A 20,083-nucleotide genomic window follows, 5' to 3' on the forward strand; every position below is an offset into this window, starting at 1 on the left:
TACAGGCCCTGGGGCCTGCGTTCAGCAGCCCCGCTCACCGGGGGCTTCTCTGTCCTATGAGGGGAGTCCCGGGGGGCAGGGTGACCCCCAGTGAGTGCACTCTGCCCTTGCTCCGCCTCGCCCACAGCCTCCTCAGGCACCGACTCCCTCTCTCCTCCGCTGTCCACCCCGGCACCCTCTGCAGCCTGGACGCCTCGGCCCCCTCCCCCGCCTGGCTGACTGCCCAGCCCAGGCTTCCTCTGGGGGGGCTCTGCCAGGAGGAAGAGGTGGCATCACAAGCCCACCCCTGGGGCACATTTTCTTCTGCCACCCATGTCTTAGGACAGCCTTGAAGTTTCTGTTGTTTGTGAGTCAGTTTTGCTGAGTTATGAACTTCCCAGAAAACAGCTCCTGAGACTCACAGGCACAGAGCTGCAGGCGTGTCCTGTGCTGCATGGAGCAGCCCCACTGGGGAGCACGGAGAGTTGGGGCCTGCACTGCTGCATCGTGCAGCGAGGTTGGTTTCACACACACCCATGAAATCGTCACCACCGCCCGACAGGCAGCGTTCCCTCCCCAGTGTCCTCAGCCTCGCGGGTGCCCAGCCCAGGTGGGAGGGACGGTGCCACGTGGAGTCCCGTCTGCTCCACATCAACCGTCTGAGCTCCTGCTGCCCATGGGGTCATCCTCTGCTCCTCGCTGTCCTCGGCCACTCCCTGGCCCATGCCAGAGCTCACGTCCAAGTGGTGAAACCCGCCCAGGACAGCCTTCTCCAAGCCACCCTCCCACTAATTCACCCTCCAGACAAGTCTGAGCAGCATCTTAGAGACAGAAATCTGACACGTCGTCCTGACAGCAGAGCAGGGCCTCACCCTCTGCTTCCCGTGCCAGCGCGGTCACGTCGGAACCAAATCCATTCACGTCGGGGCTGCGTCCACGCCGGGTCCACACGCATGTCATTGCCTGTCCACGCCGGGTCCACAAGCACATCATCACCTGTCCACGCCAAGGTCCACACGCACATCATCGCCCGTCCACGCCAGGTCCACACGCACATCATCGCCTGTCCACGCAAGGTCCACACGCACATCATCGCCCGTCCACGCCAGGTCCACACGTACATCATCGCCTGTCCACGCAAGGTCCTGTTCACGTCGGGGCTGTGTCCATTTGGGGTCCACACGCACATCATCGCCTGTCCACACCAGGTCCACATGCACGTCATCGCCCATCCACGCAAGGTCCTGTTCACGTCGGGGCTGTGTCCACGCGGGGTCCACACGCACATCACCCATCCACGTGAGTCCTGTTCATGTTGGGGCTGCGTCCACATCAGCTGCGCCCTCCTCCCAGCCATGCACAAGGCTCCCTGGCAGGAGGCCCTACCCACTCACAGGTGGGCCAGCTCCTGTCCACCAGACAAGAGACCCTGCACCTCTCTGCACGGGCTGCCCCACCTCCTGGAGCTGAAACCACTCTGCCGCCCTCCCTTGTGGCACTGTGTCCTCCCGCACAGTCACCCTCCTCGGTGACACATGGGTGCTCCTCCCGCACAGTCACCCTCCTCGGTGACACATGGGTGCTCCTCCCACAGTCACCCTCCTCGGTGACACACGGGTGCTTGTGCGGCCCGGCCCCCTCGTGCACGGCACACTCTGGCAGCAGGGCCACATCGGCATCCTCATGAGGGGACAGTGCGTCCAGGGCTGTCACTCAGGAGGGAAAGGCCGTCCAGTCGACGCCAGAGGCACCCCTGCCTTCACCAACGGGCTCTGCAAAACCTGTTTTCATTTATTTTCACAAAAATGACCACACTGCTGAAACTGGCCTCACAGATGCCCCCAACCCAACACCCGCTGTTCACAACACTGTGAGCTACACCACAGCTATGATCCCAGACACATTCCCATTATCCGGACAGTCCCTTCCTGTGTAATGCAACCCTCATGCCCCCACTGCCAAGGGAGGGAGCTGGGCTGGGGTCCCTTGCATGCCTGCGGCAGCACATGGACGAGGCCCAGCCAGGCCACTGGACGCCTCGAGCTCTGTGTCTCCGCACCTGGTCCACTGCGGTCTTTCCACGGCCGGCCTGACCCCAAACGCCCCGTCTGCACCGCCCTGCCCCTCAGCTCTGCTGCAGCCCTCAGCACCTACCAAACTCACACAGCGTCCCTTCTCCACCTCCCTATGGCATGAACGCCTTGCTCCTGCTCCCTGACAGGACCCCACGTCGCACCTGCACCACAGACACACACGGCTCCCTCGCCAACCCGTGCTGAGGACAGAGGACGCGGGGAGGCGGCTCACAGCAGCCAGGGAGGTACAGACACAAACCACTCTCCAGCACCAGCACGTCCCTGAGCTGCCCCTGGCGAGAAGACAGTCCAGGCACCGAGGGTTCTCATCAACCTTGTGTGGACACGCAGAACCACACCACAAGCACTCTCTGCTCCTTCCCGCTGGAGAGGAGCCAGGTTAGGAGGAAAAGGGAACTTTGCATGGTTCTCTGAACAGCTATGTCACCCTGAAAGTTTTTTTAAGAAAATGAAAAACAGCCGGGCGAGGTAGCTCACGCCTGTAATCCCAGCACTTTAGGAGGCCGAGATGGGCAGATCACAAGGTCAGGAGTTCAAGATCAGTGTGACCAACATAGTGAAACCCTGTCTCTACTAAAAATACAAAAAGTAGCCAGGCATGGTGGCGGGCGCCTGTAATCCCAGCTACTCAGGAGGCTGAGGCAGGAGAATTGCTTGAATCTGTATAGCAGAGGTTGCACTGAGCTGAGATCGTGCCATTGCACTCCAGCCTGGGCGACAGAGCAAGACTCTATATCTCCAAAAAAAAAAGAAAATGAAAAACAATGATATAACATGACAGTGCTTTGAATTTAATTCTCAAAAGAGTTCCGTGTCTAGAAAGACAGTAAGAATCCCTGCCAGGAACTGACCCCAGGCAATAAAGTCGCTTCCCCCATGGCCCAGCCCCTACCGTGGCCACGAAGCTCTCAGAGGGCCATGGGTTCCTGCCCACGCCTGTGACATCGAGCCCCCCCACCCGGTCCTTGCCTCCTAGCCCCACTCAGGGTCCTGCCTGCATTAGAGCAGCCGGGCCCCCAACCCCCAGCCAGAGCCAGCTGACCCCATCTCCATGGACCATGGTGCTGTGGGGACCACGCACACAGCATGGAGCTCACACGGACAGGGCTGAGACCAGACAGGCCTCGCTGCTGGGCTGACATTTCTCAGTAGGTGGGATTACAGGCGAGCGCCAGCTCTCATTTCTTAAATTAAGTGTTTATACAAATATTTGAGTTTGTACAAAGACCTGAGGTACATTCACTAAGGTGGGACCCAGAGAAGAGTCACTACCAGCCTCAGAGTGCAGCCCAGTGACATCCCCCTTCAACACAGGCCCCGCAGGCCTGCAGCCCTCCAGGAGGCCCAGGCAGGTTACACCAGGGAGCTGGGGGGCGCTTCAGCAGCCTGGCCGCCAGTGCCGCCCCTGGGACTGTCCCACAGACCCCCCGACTCCACGTTTCCTCTCCAGGCACCTCCAGCCCAACGCTGCCTTGAACTCCCATCCAGACGTCTGAAGGCTGCACGTCAGTGGGCGGCCGGCACATCCCCTGGGACCTTTCTGCCCTGACCTCCTCTGACAGCCTTGTACCCCGGGGAGTCCCAGCACCTCTGAGCCACCTGCGCCTCCCTCACACTGGGCCCCACTAGAAACCAATCTGCTGTGCCTTGAAGGACACCCAGCACCCACACAGCACCCTCACCTCTGCCATACCAGGCCTCACTGACCTCAACGCAGTACCCACAGGGTCCCCGAACACACAAGCCCGAGTGGACGCAGAGGCTCCTCAGGGCCATCGAGGTCAGGCCCTGGCCCTGCCATCAGCCCACACCTGCCTCTGCCCCCGCCGCGTGGACTCCTCACTTACCGCAGGACATTCTCGGCCCTCCTGCTCATGGTGCCCTGTGCCCAGAACACGCCCTCCTGCACCTTATCAAGCCTCTTCTCAATGTCATCTCAGTGACGCTGCAGAGACCACCTTGTAAGCGCACACGGCCAGACACAGTGGCTCACACCTGTAATCCCAGCACTTTGGGAGGCCAAGGCAGGCAGATCACGAGGTCAGGAGTTAGAGAGCCACTTGGCCAATATGGTGAAACCCCATCTCTACTAAAAATACAAAAATTAGCTGGGCATGGTGGCAGGCGCCTGTAGTCCCAGCTACTCAAGAGGCTGAGGCAGGAGAATCACTTGAACCCGGGAGGTGGAGGTTGCAGTGAGCCGAGACTGCATCACTGCACTCCAGCCTGAGTGACAAAGCAAGACTCTGTCTCAAAAAAAAAAAAAAAAAAGGTAAGCACACACACGCAAGCCCACGCACACACACCCATGCATGCATGCACACCCCAACACGCAGGCACACCCCAACACGCACGCACACACATGCACACACCCAAAGATGCATGCACACACCCCCACACGCACGCACACACCCCCACATGCACGCACACACATGCATGCACACACATCCACACACACATGTGCCCACGCAGCAGGGCTCCAACCTTATAATTTACTGACTTATTTTGTTCCCTGCCCATCTCCCTGTGTCAGCCATGTGCCTGGCAATATTAAAATTCAGGAGAAGGACTGGATGATCAAGTTGAGAAAATCTTCCCAAACACTAGAAAAACACAGGACATGTGAGCGAAAAGTTCCAACATCTCATTAATAGGTTTTGTAGAAAGAAGAGAGAAACGTGAGAGAAGGAGCTTTGAATTATACCTTAATTTTATGTCCTCAGCAGGGCAACGAGCACACAGACATTGTATCATTCTCCGTCATTCTCCGGGCCCACGGCAGGCCTTCACCTCAGAAGCTGAAACAATCCCTCACCAGCACTGCCCGCCGGAATGAAGGGCCACAGAGCGCCACACAGCGCCGCCCCCCGACTGTGGGGTCTCAGGGCACGGAGGGGCCCCGCAGCTCCCTGGGGCAGAAGCCCCACAAAGGACTGGGGTTCCGTGTCCGGCTCCACAACGGCAACACTGAATTCTACAAGCCGAAGACACCATTCTTCACTCTGAAGAAAATGACCTTCCACACAGAATTCCCTGCCCAGCCACTCGACTGCTCAGGATGAGAGGAAGCAAAGGTGTTTCCAGAGGTCTCAGGAAGGTTGAGCTTCAATGTTCACCCAGAAAATGCCTGCCGAACACCTTTTCTGCGCCGGGCGGTGTTGGCAGCGCTGGCACCAGTCCGGCTCAGCCACTGCCGACTGCGATCAGGCTCGAGCTGGGACTGGCACAACAGTGGCCAGGGAGTGATGACTCTGGAAAAACACACCTACGGCAAGAAGAGGGACAGACCAAGGCGGGAGACCCAGCCCAGGAGGGCGAGGCTGCGAAGGCAGCGGGCAACCCCAGACAGAGGCAAGAGGGTCAGAGACAGAGGCAACAACAGGGGCCCGAGGGACCACCAGGAGGTGGCTGGAGAACACGGCCCTCAGACAGGAGAACACGAACAGAGGCCAAGGGGGGCTGGGGGCTATGACGTGACCCTCAGGAGGTAGAGCTGGAGATGGTAAAGCCAGACAACACCAGGAAAAGAGAGGCAAGGTCAGAACGCAATTAATGGTGTCTACAGTGCCCCAGCACTGACGCCCAGTTCTCACCCTCAAAGTCTACAGCGTCCCGGCACCGACGCCCAGTTCTCACCCTCAAAGTCTACAGCGTCCCAGCACCGATGCCCAGTTCTCACCCTCAGGGTCTACAGCGTCCCGGCACCGACACCCAGTTCTCACCCTCAAAGTCTACAGCGTCCCGGCACCGACGCCCAGTTCTCACCCTCAAAGCCTATAGCGTCCCGGCACCGACGCCCAGTTCTCACCCTCAAAGCCTACAGCGTCCCGGCACCGACGCCCAGTTCTCACCCTCAAAGTCTACAGCGTCCCGGCACCGACGCCCAGTTCTCACCCTCAAAGCCTACAGCGTCCCGGCACCGACGCCCAGTTCTCACCCTCAAAGTCTACAGCGTCCCGGCACCGACGCCCAGTTCTCACCCTCAAAGTCTACAGAGTCCCGGCACCAACGCCCAGTTCTCACCCTCAAAGCCTACAGCGTCCCAGCACCGACGCCCAGTTCTCACCCTCAAAGCCTACAGCGTCCCGGCACCGACGCCCAGTTCTCACCCTCAAAGTCTACAGCGTCCCGGCACCGACGCCCAGTTCTCACCCTCAGGGTCTACAGCGTCCCGGCACCGACGCCCAGTTCTCACCCTCAGGGTCTACAGCGTCCCGGCACCGACGCCCAGTTCTCACCCTCAGGGTCTACAGCGTCCCGGCACCGACGCCCAGTTCTCACCCTCAAGGTCTACAGCGTCCCGGCACCGACGCCCAGTTCTCACCCTCAAAGTCTACAGCGTCCCGGCACCGACGCCCAGTTCTCACCCTCAAGGTCTACAGCGTCCCGGCACCGACGCCCAGTTCTCACCCTCAAAGTCTACAGCGTCCCGGCACCAACGCCCAGTTCTCACCCTCAGGGTCTACATTAGCCCAGCACCGAAGCCCAGTTCTCACCCGCAGGGTCTACAGCGTCCCAGCACCGACGCCCAGTTCTCTTGCTCAATCTGCACAGAAGCAGGATAAAGTAAAAACAGGCCCGGAGGCAGTGGGACCCCGTCACTGTAGGGCTGGAAGCAGCTGAGCAGATCCCCTGGGGGTGCCCTCGGGACTCTGAGCTGATGCCACCCTTGATGGGATCCTGGGAACCTCGTAAGGGGTGAGTGCAGTGTGCATGTGGGAGGGATATAAATTTGGGGTGACCAGAGGCCAGACTGTGGGAGGCAGAATTCGGAAATGGCACCAAGATTCTGGGCCTCTGGTGTACACAGACCTTGTCCTGTTTCTCACATACTGACCCACGGACTGCTGTAAAGGGACTCTTGAAGCTGTAACTAAGGTCCCAAATAAGCTACCTCAAAATCGGGAGTGCCCAGGTGTGCCTGGCCTAATGACAAGAGTCCCTCCAGAGCAGCTTTCTCCAGCTGAGACTGAAGAGGACATCAGGAGCCATGTCTCCGCCAGCCTGGCAGAAGGCAGTGGGGTGGGAAGGACGCGAGCCCGGTCCACGGACAGGGAGACAAGACCACAGCGCCAGGGGGTCTCACCTGGCACAGTCAGCAGGGCCAGGGCAAGGCCAGGCCCTGGCTGACTCTGGTTCTGGAAGACACGGAGACATTCTCAGCTGGGGAGAGGTAAGGCAGCCTGGAAATCAGCTAACGCCGTGAAGTAGGCACCCCCGTCCCGGGGTCACAGCGGTGTGGGGGCCTCCCCATCCCAGGATCACAGTGGTGTGGGGGCCTCCCCGTCCCGGGGTCACAGCGGTGTGGGGGCCTCCCCATCCCAGGATCACAGCGGTGTGGGGGCCTCCCCATCCCGGGGTCACAGCAGTGTGGGGGCCTCCCCGTCCCAGGATCACAGCGGTGTGGGGGCCTCCCCATCCCGGGGTCACAGCAGTGTGGGGGCCTCCCCATCCCGGGGTCACAGTGGGGCCGCAGTGGTGTGGGGGCCTCCCCGTCCCGAAGTCACAGTGGGGCTGCAGCGATGTGGGGGTCTCCCCATCCCAGGATCACAGCGGTGTGGGGGCCTCCCCGTCCCAGGATCACAGCGGTGTGGGGGTCTCCCCATCCCAGGATCACAGCGGTGTGGGGGCCTCCCCTGGTTCTTGCTCTCAGCTGGGACTCTCACCTTCCCAGCAAGGCTCCTGTCCAGAGCCACTCACAGGTGGGTCCAGGATGTACTGAGAGAAGGCGCGGAAGCAAACGTGGCCGAACGGCGGTAGAGGGTGCCGTCCCGGTGTGTTCAGTGACCAAAGCACCTGACACTGAGCAGCTGACAAACCACAGAACTCACTTCTCAGTTCTGCAGGCTGGGAGTCCAGAATCAAGACACTGGCAGATTTGGGGGCTGGTGGGGTCGGAGTCCTCACAGGCAGCGCCTTCTCTCATGTCCTCAATGACAGAAAGGGCCCTGGTCATCAGGGCAGAGCCTCCCGAGGGCCCCACGCCCGACACCACCACCTTGGGGGTTAGGGTCCCCCATGGATTCTGGGGGACACAGACATTTGGACCACAGCAAGTACTCACTGTATAATTTTCTCCATTGTTCTCTATTGCGATTTTTTTCTTCGTAAAAATTTGGGTGAAAAAGTAAATTAAAATCACTTAACATTTAAAAAGTTTTAAGGTGAGCCCTCATTGCCCCTACATTCCAACCATGCCTGCCCTGTGCGCCCTCTGCCATGCCAGGCTCATGCTGAGAAACAAGCACAGTTTTTATGGTCTGATTCCTGGGCGGCATCAGGAATCCAACAAGTTAACACGCCTCAGAACAGCTCCACACAGGAGCTCCACACAGTAGCCACAAGGATCAGCTTCTGGTTACTATTTATTGAGCATCTAATACGGGCCAGGCCTGATCAAGAACCTGGAAATGTAACAGCTCACAGGACCCAGACAGGAGATGCAGCCACGAGGCCACAGCCCCCACGAGGCCACACAGGACCCACAAGGTCACACAGAACCCACAAAGCCACAGCCCCCACGAGGCCACAGCCCCCATCAGGCCACACAGGACCCACAAGGCTACAGCCCCCATGAGGCCACAGTCCCCACAAGGCCACACAGCCCCCACCACAGGTCCCCACAGGACCCACGAAGCACACAGGACCCACAAGGCACATAGGACCCACAAGGCCACAGCCCCCAGGAGGCACACAGCCCCTGCCAGGCCACATAGGACCAACAAGGCCACATATGACCCACAAGGCCACAGCCCCCACTAGGCCACACAGGACCCATGAGGCACACAGGACCCACACGGCCACAGCCCCCACCAGGCCACACAGGACCCACAAGGGACACAGGAGCCACAAGGCTACAGCCCCCAGGAGGCCACAGCCCCCACAAAGTCACACAGGACCCACAAGGCACATAGGACCCACAAGGCCACAGCCCCAAGGAGGCACACAGCCCCCACCAGGCCACACAGGACCCATGAGGCCACAAAGGACCCACCAGGCCCATAGCCCCCATGAGGCACGCAGCCCTCATGAGCCCACACAGGCCCACAGCCCCCACCAGGCCACAAAGGACCCATGAGCCCCCACCAGGCCATAACCCCCATGAGCCCACACAGCCCCCACATGGCCCACAGAGGCCACACAGCCCCCACCAGGCCCACAGGCCCCCAACAAGGCCGTATAGCCCCCATGAGGTCCACAGCTTCCACGAGGCCCACAGCCCCCATAAGACCCACCAGGCCAACAGGACCCATGGATTACAGGGAGTTTCAAAGGAGGTCTGTGGACAGACTTCCTCTCTTTGCATCTATTTCTTATTAAACATCTGGAATTTGCTGTTAATGTAGCAAAGCCCAGCAAATATCACTGAATTTGCAAAAAAAAAAAAAAAAAAAAAAAAAAAACCCCAAGCCAACAAATCCACTCTCTAAATGTACCTAAATATTAGAGTTTATTGGCCGGGTGCGATGGCTCACATCTGTAACCCCAGCACTTTGGGAGGCTGAGATGGGTGGATCACCTGAGGTTAGGAGTTCAAGACCAGCCTGGCCAACATGGTGAAACCCCGTCTCTACTAAAATTACAAAAAATTAGCAGGGCGTGGTGGCAGGCACTTGTAAACCCAGCTACTTAGGGAGCTGAGGCAGGAGAATCACTTGAACCTGGGAGGCACAGGTGGCAGTGAGCCGAGATCGCGCCACTGCACTCCAGCCTGGGTTACGAGAGCTAAACTCCAACTCAAACAAACAAACAAAAAAACAAAAACAAACAAAAATATTAGAGTTTATCTTAAAAAAAAGCAAGTCAATTACAATAATAGGTTGAAGGGCTATATTTTCTAGAGAGTATCAGTTCCTATCAATGGCAGTTTTGCTTAATTTAGTGGATAATTCTACAAAAATGCACCTAGGCAACATTCACTATTGTTCTTTGTCATTTTGGCGTTTACATAATTCAGTTCTTGTCGGGAGAAACACGGCAGATCAGGAAAGTAGCTCTGTTTTGTTTTTCTTAAGGCCTCACATTTTTAAAATTCAATGATAAACTATTAATGTATGAAATTAAAAATAATTTCAATTTTTGAAGCACAATGAATTGTACCATATTTTTACAATATTAACAGCAAATATCATAATAAAAAATAGATAAACAATAGGAAACTGTTCCTAAACCTCACTATATTTCAATGGTAAAAGAAAAATTACATTTTCTTTTTTTTATTTTATTTTTTATTTTTTTGAGACAGAGTCTCACTCTGTCGCCCAGTCTGGAGTGCAGTGGTGCGATCTCAGATCACTGCAACCTCCGCCTCGCGGGTTCAAACGATTCTTCTGCCTCAGCCTCCCGAGTAGCTGGGATTACAGGTACCTGCCACCATGCCCAGCTAATTTTTGCAGAAAAATTACACACGCTTGGCTAATTATGTAGAAAAATTACATTTTCAACTTCAATTCTAACCATAAACCAAATAAGGCTGCAAACAAAATAAATCCTGCCATTTAATAAAGAGTAACAGTATACATCAAAACAAGGCTCACTTTATAATCCAAATCAAAAAACCCAAGTAAACAATTCTAGCCCGTGGCAAAGGGCCCCTGCCGTACCCTGCAGCTCCTCGATTTTGTCACAGCCGCTGATGATCTAGAGAGGGCAGCGTGGTGGGAGGGGGCACCTGAGGTCTCCAGAGTCCAGGACAGGTCCCCTTCCCGGCCCTCGCTCCAGCCCAGAACCTGAGGGAGGCATGGGGTCCGGCTCCCTGTGGAGCGGGGGTGGCTGCTGGGAGCAGAGGCTCTGGCTCGCAGTAGTGCCTCGACCCTGGAGTTAAGTCCTCACACAGGTCAAATGTCCAACATGGTCAGGGTCTCACGTCTCCCACGGCATTTTTATGAAGTCACAAATAACCGCGTGCACAAGGTCTACCGTAACCAGTAAAAACATTTCCCCCACATATTTAAAATGGTTTAGGAAAACTTAACAGAAGTCGGTTGATAATTTCTGGAGCAAAATCACTAGCATAAAGAAAATGAGGGGACTCTGGGAACAAGTACAATCATTGCACCTGAAGCTGTCGGAAAGAATTTGACATCAGTGACACACACCCTGCAATTTAATTTGTGGGGGTCTTATGGCTTGCTACTGGTATTCCAAATTACAAGTTAATTCCTAAGAATCTTTTCTATCTGTAATTTATCTTCCTTTACATATCACAAATATCTCAGTCATGACGGTGACACTGGAGAAACCCGCACCAATTAAAGAGACAGCTGAATGGTCACATCCTCGTCTTAATGCGTGACTCCACATGCAATCGCTGACTTACTTACAGGAAGTCTCGCCGGTGCCCTGACAGGTGCCAGGCTCACAGCACTGCCGCGCTGTGCAGGCTTTAAGGTGTTCCAGTGACCCCATCTGCCCATCGTATGCTCACTGTTTTGGAGTCCCCTCCCCTCAAATGTGTAGGGGCCTAATGACTCCTGGCAAAGAGAATTTGGCAAAAGTGGTAGAATGTCACTCCACAAAGACTGGGACGTCCTTCCTGTCCCTCTCTGACTTGGCATGGGCTCCCTCAGAGCTGCCATGTAGAGAAAGGAACCGAGGTCTCCAGCCCACAGTCACATGACACAGCCTGGATGCGGACCCTCCCCAGTCCAGCCTTCAGAGACACAACCCCAGATGGGAGGTCCCTGAGCCAGAGCCTGCCTGCAGTCCCGACCCACAGAAACAGTAAGATACTATTGGACTGTTGGTTTAAGTCATGGGTTCTGGGGTAATCTGCCGCACAGCAATATATAAATAATACAGCCACTCAGCACAGCCACACCTCTAAAAACCTGGGAACCAGACAGCACAGACCCAAACAAACCTGAACACTCAGCTTCACAAGCCTCTCCACAATTTCACAAAGCAAATGAAGTTTAAAAAACAGTAAAGGATATGTCAAAAGAGCAAATCGGAAGGAAATGTTGAGTAAAAAGGTCCCTGGCGGTTACACTGGGCGAGTAAAAGCTTCTAGGCCCAGGCTGACCATGTGGGGACACAATGTGGCTGACACTGAGTACCCCGAAATGTTAAGCTGAAACCCTAACACGGTCTTCTCCTAAGTCACCAGGAAGTGAAGCTGTAGCAGAGATGAAATCCCGAACCATCTAATTCACAGTGTCTCTCTTGGGAGTCCAGATAGCTCAGAGTTTTAGGGTTACACCTCATCTTATTGCCCAACTTCCAGGCAAGCCCGCACGCCTAATCTGAGGGGATGTGCCTGAAGAGCGACCCTGCCTTTCATTCACTCGTTCATGCATCATTCACTCCTTCGGAAAACGTGCGGCACACCCAGCAGCCACACGGCGCCCTCTGGGAGCGGGGTTCCTGGGATGACCACCTTCTTGAAACGCCCTTGACAAGATCTCACTAGACAACCCTTCCCTAGTCAAAGGACAGCATAGATCGCTCGCTTCTGAATACCTCATGCAGTATAAAAACTGCACCCCACTTTTTCATTACCACTTCCAAATTAAAGGAAAACACCCACAAGTTCTCGATGAAACGCTGATTCAAAGGTTTCAGAGAAATAAACCACCCCCCCTACCACCACCACCAGGATCCTTTAATTCCTTCCCTTACTGGAGAGGGAGTGGGAAACAGCCTTGCCTGCTCCAGCTTTCCTGACTTGGACCAATTGTCCCCAAAATATGCCCAGGATTCCACATCCCAGCTCAGACCCCACCCCTCCTCCGAGTCTCCCGGACACAGGAAACGCCTCTATACTGAGGAAGCGGGGCACTCACGTGACCTTGAAGATGGGGAGAGGGGCAGGAGGGGTTGAAGGTGTTGGACACGGACCATGGCCAAGGCAAGGACAGGACAGCAGCCCTGGACAAGGGGCTGAGAGGGGAGAGCACAGTGCCACCCTGAGGCATGGAGCCCATAGGCTGGGAGCTCCTGGAACCCTGAAACCCCTGGCTCATACCTGCCCCAGGAACCACCTAGGCAGTTTGTGTGCAGGGGCTGTGGGGCTGGCCCAGCGTCTTATGGAAAGGGCCTCGGGTACCAGGATACCAGATGCCTGACCTTCACAGCAGGTGCGTCCAGCTGAGGGGGCTGGGCAGATTCAGGACACTGCAGGAACCCCCCTCCAGGGTCCCAGTACTCCTTACAGTCTAGTCTTGGGGTCTACATGCTCCTCAGTGACTTGTTCAGGAGTGCCCACCCTCTGAGGACCTGTCTGGAAGTTCCAGCTCTCATCAGGTCCTCCTTGAGAGCCTAGCCTTCTTCCCTGTCCACACCAGTGTCCTGACCCTAAGTGACCCCATTTGAGGTCCTGGTCATCTAGGAGCCTGTCCATGTCAGGAGCCCTTGTCTCTGTCCAGTCTCAGGGTCCTGACTCCCAGGGGAAGACAGGGCTGTCTCAGGGTCCGAGCCTCCGGGGGAGACAGGGCTGTCTCAGGGTCCGAGCCTCCGGGGGAGATGGGGTGGTCTCAGGGTCCTGGCTCCCAGGGGAAGACAGGGCTGTCTCAGGGTCCGAGCCTCCGGGGGAGATGGGGTGGTCTCAGGGTCCTGGCTCCCAGGGGAAGACAGGGCTGTCTCAGGGTCCGAGCCTCCGGGGGAGATGGGGTGGTCTCAGGGTCCTGGCTCCCAGGGGAAGACAGGGCTGTCTCAGGGTCTGAGCCTCCTGAGGAGATGGGGTGGTCTCAGGGTCTGAGCCTCCGGGGGCGACAGGGCTGTCTCAGGGTCTGAGCCTCCGGGGAAGACAGGGCTGTCTCAGAGTCTGAGCCTCCGGAGGAGATGGGGTGGTCTCAGGGTCTGAGCCTCCGGGGGAGATAGGGCTGTCTTAGGGTCCCAGCCCCCCAGAGGAGATGGGGTGGTCTCAGGGTCCGAGCAGTGCTCACAGGACTCACAGGACTGCTCCAGGGTCAGGTCCTCCTGAGTCATGGTCATGGGGTCCTGGCCCTCATCTGTGACCCACATTAAGGCAGGACCTTCCTGGGGAACCTATTCTGGGGTCCCGGCATTCTTTGGGTTCTGCCTGGTCCCTAGATCTGGCCCTTCTCCGTGATTCTTCCCAGGGTCCTAGCCCTCCCTGGGCCCCGCCAGGTGGCCAGGTCCGACCCTCCTTGGTGACCCATCTTGGGGTCCCAGCCCTTCTCGGTGACCTGTCCCAGGGTCAGACCCTCCTGGATGACCTGTCATGGTGTCCTGGCACTCTGGGGGTCCTGGCAGTCCCAGAGCCCAACTCTCTTCAGGTCCTGCCTGGTCTGAGGACCCAGCCTTCCCGGGGTCCTGCCTGGGCTGGGGTCTTGGCCCTCCCGGGGTCCTGCCTGGGCTGGGGTCTTGGCCCTCCCTGCGTCCTGCCTGTGCTGGGGTCTTGGCCCTCCCGGGGTCCTGCCTGGGCTGGGGTCTTGCCCTCCCTGCGCCCTGCCTGGGCTGGGGTCTTGGCCCTCCCGGGGTCCTGCCTGGGCTGGGGTCTTGCCCTCCCTGCGCCCTGCCTGGGCTGGAATCTTCGACCTCCCGGAGTCCTGCCTGGGCTGGGGTCTTGGACCTCCCGGGTTCCTGCCTGGGCTGGGGTCTTCGACCTCCCGGGGTCCTGCCTGGGCTGGAGTCCCAGCCCTCCCGGGGTCCTGCCTGGGCTGGGGTCTTGGCCCTCCCGGGATCCTGCCTAGGCTGGAGTCCCGGCCCTCCCGGGGTCCTGCCTGAGCTGGGGTCTTCGACCTCCCGGAGTCCTTCCTGGGCTGGGGTGCCGGCCCTCCCGGGCTCCAGCCCTCTCCGGGGCCTGCCAAGGGCTTCCCGGGCCAGGCCGACGGGGACGCTGGAGCGCGGGCCCGGGGTTCGGAGCCTTCCGGGCCGGACACGGGCCGAGGCCGCAGCCTGAGGAGCGGGCGCCGCGGGCCCAGGCCAGGCGGGGCGGACTCACTGACCTGCGGTCTCGGGGCTGCGGGCGAGCAAGGCGCACGCGGGGTCCGCGCCGGAGGGGGGGAGGGGGCGCCGCTCCCTCTGGGTCCCCCCCAAGAGGAGGAGAAAAAAGCCCGTCCGGAGTTTAAAACAAAGAGGCGGAAATGCCCGAGCCGAGCCGAACGCCGCGTCGGGGGCGCCGCGCTTGGAGCATGCGCGGTGTGCGGCTGGGCTCCCACCCCGCCGCAAGCGGCGTGGGCGGGGCCGAGTGATAAGGGCGGGGATAGGGGCCGGGAGGGGCGTGGTCAGAGGCGCAGGCGCGTCGGGCCTGGACTCGGGCAAGGGACCGGCCGGGCGCGAGGGGCAGGGGCGGGGAATAGGGCGGGGCCACGAGGGGCGTGGTCAGGAGAGCGACAGGGCCGCGCTGCGCTGAGGGACCCGCCTGGTCCTGGAAGATCGTGAGCTGGGGCGCTGGAGCAGCAGAGTCCTCAAGTCTGGGTCCCTCCGGGGGTGCCGTCCGGTCCGGGTGCTGCTGTCCTTTCTGGGAGCCGGGACTGAGCGCCCTCCCGGCAGGGTTAGGGGTCGGGGTTAGGGTCAGGGTTAGGGGTTAGAGTCAGGGTTAGGGCCGGGTTTAGGGTTCGGGTCAGCATTAGGGGTTGGGGTTGGTTTTACGGTTAGGGTCAGGATTAGGGGTGGGGTCAGGGTCAGGGGTTAGGATCTGGTCTAGGGATAGGCTTGCATTTAGGGTTATGCCCAGCTTCAGGACGGACTGGGCGGGCGCGTGCGGGTTTGAGGCGGGCGTGCAGTCGCGCGGGGTCCTAGTGTCTCCAGGTTTGCGGGGTCTAGGGCGGGCGGCCCAGGACGTGAGGGCAGGCTGGGTCTTGGTTTGGAAGCTAGACTACCGAGGTTCCGGGCGGCTGGGGCGCCGCGCAGTGTGGAGGGTGCGTGGGGAGAGGCGAGGCCCTGCAAGCCCAGGGGGAGTCGCTGCGAGGCTGTGGGGTGCTGGCGTGGAGCAGGAGTGGGGAGTCCTTAGCTCGTGCCGCCTGGAGAGGGGATCTGAGGGAGTGGCCCCGCGACCGTCCACATAGAGAAGTCCAGAGTCGGATCCCGGGCGCAGCCACCGGGCTGGCGGCCCAGGGCCCAGGTATGGCGCATGGCGTGGGGAAGCAGCTTGAGTCCGCGCTGAGAGGGGCCTGAGAAGGGCTGGTGGCCTGCTGAAACCTCCAGCACTGGGTGGGTGCGTTATTGGGGTGGCAGGAGGGCAGAAAGCAGAGATGTGAATGTGCACAGCATTCCCAGGTGTGCTGCTGTGAAGGGGAGGGACTAAATGTGGCCGCTGCTGCCCCCGCGGGAGGGGAGGCAGGGAGGGCTCTGTGGAGCCAAAGGGTGGCCCAGTGCAGGGGAGGGGCCCATTGGAGAGGGCTGCCTGGGATTGGGGTGCTGGGGTGCTGGCCCTCTACAAGAGCCCTGACTGCCATTTTCAGTTGGGGGAGGCAGGCCCCAGATGTGGAGGGGAGGGCTGGAGGATCATCCTGGAAGGAGGGCAGGGGCAAGGTATGGGCGCTGAAGTGCAAGGGGGTGTGGCCAGCTGGCCAGAAACAGTCCTGGACTGTGTGTGGTGGCCCCAGGAAGAGGCAGAGCGGTAAGCTGCAGTTCAGAACTCACTCCAGGCCCCAGGCCCCTCCTCAGGGAGACTCAGACCCTACCTCTGGGCGGCCCACTACTCTCCTGGGTGGCTGCCAGTGGTGCCCAGACCTCGACCCTGAACCCTGGGCTCCTGTGTCCAGCTCTGTTTCTGCTGAATGTCATTAGGAAGCTCAAACGCCACATGGCAGGATGGCTTCCCCAGGCCCTTCTGAGTCTGCTGTGTACCCCAGCACCCCCCCAGCCCCCACCGCCAGTCCTGAGGCAAGACCCTGGAGTCCTCTGTACCCTCTTCCTCTCATGCCCACACCGGCCATCCGTGGCCCATCGGCAGCCAGCCAGGTCTCCCACCTGCACCCTCCAGGGACCTCACTCAGCCAAGGCCTGAGGGTGGGGGCATCGGGGCCAAAGAAGCCTAGGGTGTTCGCAGTTTGTGTTGTCCTGTGTGAGTTCAGGCGTGTGCACATGTTACATACATGTACGTATTCCTCAGCAGAGCTGTAAAGAAAGGAGGCAAAAATCATGGCACAAGCAGACTGGGGGAGAGGGGAGGCCCCTGTCCCCCCCCCCGGGGGGGCCCCAACCTTCCCCAGGGTGCTGGTCTGCCCTCCCTGCCCGCCCAGTCACTAGGGCCTCCTAGGGCTATCAGGTGCCTCTCTGGTGGATCATTCTAGTCACTCACAAACTTGCAGAAGGGCTGCCCATCCTTAAGGACAGAGCAGAACAGAAAGAGCTCTCTGGACCCTGTGCTTCTCTGCTGTCTTCACAGCATCACTCTTCAGGAACTCTTTCTCCAATTTCCCCCCTCGAGTTCTCTCTTAAACACATCAGGCGTCTGCTCCCACCCCCATATCTCAACCAAATGCTCCAGGACTTTGTGGGGTAAATCCAACTGCCTTTGTCACTACCCTTTCTGTTGCTGGGGTACAGACATGTGGACTGGTTCCCAGTTCCTCCTGTTTTCCAGCCTCCAATTCATCAGGAAGTCCTGCCAGCTCTGTCTTGGAAACTTTCCATCATCCAGCCATGGCTTTCCAAGGCTGCTCTGGCCCAAACCCGCCCTGTCCTGCTGGAGTTGGTGCTACAGCCCCAGGCCCCCCACCCCCAGTCTATCCTGAACAGAGCGGCCAACCAGCAGGTCCCATCACATCCAGGTGGGAGCGCTCCGCCCAGCACATGATGATAAGGACCTCCTCTGAGGTCCCTGCTCCCACCTCTGCTGCTCCCACCTCTGCCTGCTTCCCCAAGCTCACCCAGGGCTCTCCCTGACACTCATTTACCTTGTTGGCAAGACTGTCAAGAAACGGGGCTCTCAGACGTGAGTGGTGGGAGCAGAGGAGCATTTGACAGTATCCAGCAAAGTACATGGGCATTTATCTTTCAGCTCAGCAGCCCCCAAGTAGGACTTTATTCCAGAGATAAATGGCAGGAATAAAAAAGATGGGTGACCAAGACTATTAATTGCAGCATAATGTATAACAGAAAAATTGAAAACATGGCCATCCACACGGTTAATCAGATACACTCTTAAACCTCCACACCTTGGATAGCTGATAAAGAAGAGACAGACGGCACCACATGCTGTTACAGAGTGACCTCCGGTATCCAGGATATGCTCTCCTGCGAGATGAGAAAAGGGCACACAGCTGCTGCCATTTACCTAGAGCAGGGACTATTGAAGTTCTACCCATTTACCATTGAACATTCTACCCATTTGCCTGTGCTAAAAATGCTTTGTGGAGGCCAGTGCGGCTCACGCCTGTAGTCCCAGCACTTTGGGAGGCTGAGGCAGGAGGATTGCTTGGGTGCAGGAGTTTGCGACCAGCCTGGAATAACATAGTGAGACCCCATCTCGTTTTTTTTTGATACAGTCTCACACTGTCACCTAGGCTGGAGTGCAGTGGCACGATCTCGGCTCACTGCAGCCTCTACCTCCCGGGTTCAAGCAATTCTCTTGCCTCACCCTCTCTCTAGTAGCCGGGATTACAGGCATGAGCCACCACGCCCAGCTAATGTTTGAATTTTTAGTAGAGATGGAGTCTTGGCATGTTGGCCAGGTTGGTCTCGAACTCCTAACCTCAGGTGGTTCACCTGTCTCGGCCTCCCAAAGTACTGGGATTACAGGCATGAGCCACCATGCCTGGCCCCTATCTTTAAAAAAATAAAAAGTTAAAAAATAAAAATAGGCGGGTGCAGTGGCCCACGCCTATGACCCCAGCACTTTGAGAGGCCAAGACTGGTGGATCACTTGAACCCAGGAGTTCAAGACCAGCCTGAGCAACATGGCGAAACGCTGTTTCTCCTAAAACAACAACAACAAGTAGCTGGGCATGGTGGTGCGTGGTGGTGTGTCCTGTGGCCCCAGCTCCTTGGGAGGTTGAGGTGGGAGGATAGATTGAGCCTGGCAGGTGGAAGTTGCAGTGAGCCGAGATTGTACCACTGCACTCCAGCCCAGATGACAGAGGAAGACCCTGTCTCAAAATAAATAAATAAATCATTGTGGATTCTGGGAAGATGGTGACAGTAGCAAGAATTTTGTATCTCCCTGAATTCCCTCCCGTCAGCAAAACCGTCTCTACTAAAAATACAAAAATTAGCCGGATGCGGTGGCGCATGCCTGTAATTCTAGCTACTTGGGAGGCTGAGGCAGGAGAATCGCTTGAACCCGGGAGGTGGAGATTGCAGTGAGCCGAGATTGTACCACTGCACTCCAGCCTGGGTGACAGAGGGAGACTCTGTCTCCAACAAACAAACTAACTAACTAACCAACATGGAACACACCACACCAAGAGCAGCCAGTGTGGGCTTCAGGATGGACTTCAATTAAGAAGAGCGTGTCAATATCGGTTCATCAATCATGACAAAGGTACCAAACTCATGCAAGATGTAAATAATGGGGAAGTAGAGCGCAGGGTTTTGGGGGAGAGAGGGGTATGTGGGAATGCTGTACTTTCTGATAGATTTCTCCATAAACCTAAAATTGCTCTGAAACATAAAGTCTAATCATTTTAAAAAGCAACTTACTAATAAATGTAGCCAAAGAATGCAAAACAAATATTCTGAAGGCTACAACTACAAACTATGACCAAAAGAATCTAAAGAAGATTTAAGTAAATGGAAAGATCTCCTGCGTCCGTGGTGGGAAGACAATATCGTTAAGGTGTCTTCCAACCTCATCATTCGACATAATCCATATCAAAGTCCTAGTGAGCTTTTTCCAGAAATTGACAAGCTGATCCTAAAATTTATATGGAAATTCAGGGGACTCAGAATAGCCAAAACAACCTTAAAAAGAACAAAATTGGTCAGGCGCGGTGGCTTACACTTGTAAGTGCAGCACTTTAGGAGGCCGAGGCGGGTGGATCACCTGAGGTCAGGAGTTCCAGACCAGCCTGGCCAACATGGCAAACCCCCGTCTCTACTAAAAATACAAATATTAGCCAGACGTGGTGGTGGACACCTGTAATCCCAGGTACTCC

General features: G+C 57.4%; 1 protein-coding gene across 1 annotated transcript in view; it reads right to left on the reverse strand.

Annotated features, from left to right (window-relative positions):
* Positions 1-15,173, reverse strand: part of PCGF3 (polycomb group ring finger 3) — a 63,883-nt gene extending 48,710 nt beyond the window's left edge. The window contains exon 1 of the mRNA XM_050790746.1: positions 14,987-15,173. The gene's annotated coding sequence lies outside the window, so the exon portion shown is untranslated. The remainder of the gene's footprint in view (positions 1-14,986) is intronic.
* Positions 15,174-20,083: the final 4,910 nt, after the last annotated feature.

Source organism: Macaca thibetana, chromosome 5 (assembly GCF_024542745.1).
Source record: "Macaca thibetana thibetana isolate TM-01 chromosome 5, ASM2454274v1, whole genome shotgun sequence".
NCBI lineage: Eukaryota > Metazoa > Chordata > Mammalia > Primates > Cercopithecidae > Macaca > Macaca thibetana.